Source organism: Palaemon carinicauda, chromosome 7 (genome assembly GCF_036898095.1).
Source record: "Palaemon carinicauda isolate YSFRI2023 chromosome 7, ASM3689809v2, whole genome shotgun sequence".
Taxonomy (NCBI): Eukaryota; Metazoa; Arthropoda; class Malacostraca; order Decapoda; family Palaemonidae; genus Palaemon; species Palaemon carinicauda.
Window position 1 is genome coordinate 152,979,961 of NC_090731.1, and position 2,500 is coordinate 152,982,460.

Consider the following 2,500-nt stretch of genomic DNA (forward strand, 5'->3'; position numbering starts at 1 on the left):
ACCTAAAATTTTGAAAGAGTCATACATATTTAAAGAAACATTATCAATACTGAGATCCGGATGTTGAGGAGCCACCGTCCTTGACCTACTTACAATCATACTTTGAGTTTTGTTAGGATTCAACTTCATACCCCATAATTTGCACCATGCACTAATTCTAGCTAAATCTCTATTAAGGGATTCACCAACCCTAGATCTACATTCAGGGGATGGAATTGATGCAAAGAGAGTAGCATCATCTGCATATGCAACAAGCTTGTTTTCTAGGCCAAACCACATGTCATGTGTATATAGTATGAAAAGTAATGGGCCAAGAACACTACCCTGTGGAACACCGGATATCACATTCCTATAATCACTATGGTGCCCATCAACAACAACTCTTTGAGATCTATTACTTAAAAAATCAATAATAATGCTAAGAAACAACCCACCCACTCCCAACTGTTTCAGTTTGAAAACAAGGGCCTCATGATTAACACGGTCAAAGGCAGCACTAAAATCAAGGCCAATCATACGAACTTCCTGACCACAATCAAGGGATTTCTGTACAGCATATATATATATATATATATATATATATATATATATATATATATATATATATATATATATATATATATATATATATATACATGCAAAGTCTAAAGCGCACTGGTCCCGGATTTTGCTCAATATCTCCAAACCGAAAAAGATTTAAGACTAACAAAGTTTCATCATACTTAAAAACAATCTTAGTAATGATAACGAAAACAATTTGTACATTAATATACAGTATACAAAGTGGCATGGCTCGCACAACTCATAGACTAAAGACATTTTCATATATAATTGGTCGATAATATACAACATAAAATTATTATAAGGAAATGTGCTTAGTAAACAGAAAAAAATGTTGGTCAATTATTCAAAACCTAATTTAGAAAAGCATCTAAAACGAACTTGATACACGTTCCTTTCATTAGACCTCAATGTATTTGAAAAGTAGAAAGTAAATTTGCTACGTTTCAAAAGAAAGACTCAAATTAACGTTAAAAACTTTGTGATTTTTTTCGGCTCCAATCAAGATGATATTATGCCAGATCAAGATGATGTACTAAGACGCCAATAAGAAAAACAGTACATTTTGATAAGGACTTTTCTCTAATTGTGAAGCTTGTTGGACGCTGGGCTACTTTTTAATAAAGCATTCTAGAGCCATCACTGTCAGTAATTAAAAAGAGAAGCACGACATCGTTTCCTTCCCGAACGGTCAAATATGACTTCTAAATATTTAGACAGTTATACACACACACGGGCACGCACATTCAACCCTTCGCATCCCATCACCCTTTCCTGACTACAACCTGTTGGTTCCGCAATTTGTGAGTGTGTGGTTTCCGATTAGCATCGGAGCACCCACTCTCAGCAGGGTATAACTACTTCTTCTCTCCCTAAGACTAACAGAAAAGATATATATATATATATATATATATATATATATATATATATATATATATATATATATATATATATATATATATATATATAATTATGTAAATACACACATGCTCTTTATCATATAAGGGAGACATATGGTTTGTGGTTATGTATCCCAGTGTTGGGGACTGTGAGTCCATTCAGTTCCCAAGTGCAACTTTGAAGAAGAAAAAATCTGCAGTTATGAAGAACAAGTCAGAAGATGTTGGACAACCAGTTGGAAGAAAGGAAGCAGGAACGAAGGTCGAGTATTAGAATATATAGTAAGCGATGCTAAGGGCCGAAGAGACGCTGTAAAATCCCTTAGGTAATGTCTACAGTGTACCGTGTGACGCAATAACTGTGCTACCTCCAATGGGTATTCACGTCAACGCTGACTTCAATTATTCACACTGAGTTTGCGATCTTCCCTTCGCTCTACTGAGAGGAAGCATCCCTTTATATCTTTGGAAGATTCAAAAAGATATAAATAATATAATAATTTTCTGGATTACCTTGTGAGGATCTCACAGACATGTAGTTTTCACTCCTTTCATTGTCTATCACTCTAGCTAAAACTAGGCCAGCTAACTCACGCTTTGTTTTTATGAGTTCACAAGAAACTATGATTTTTTCTTTTCAAGGAAAAGTCACCATTTCATGGGATCGATTGATTGATTTATTATCTGTTATCTGGCATCCTGACATATCATGGGATCAAAACAAACTATTTCTTCATTGGGAACTATTTATATTTAAGCATATCCAACGAAGCTTGAGGGATACTTTTTGAAGAAAAAAACACCTTAAGTGTAAAGTAAATTTTCTTCATGTTAACTATGTAACTGTCAAGTAAGCTCGGAATTCTTAATAAATGGTTAGTTTGTTTATTCCCTAACTATTAGCTAATGCGGTTTTCTGCTAAAGTATAGCTTTCCTGTCAGGAAAGACTATAGAGTGATTTAGAATAAAAAGACCGCTTCACTTCGTTTAACAATACAAATAATTAACACAGACTTTTGAAAATTTATTAAATACGCTA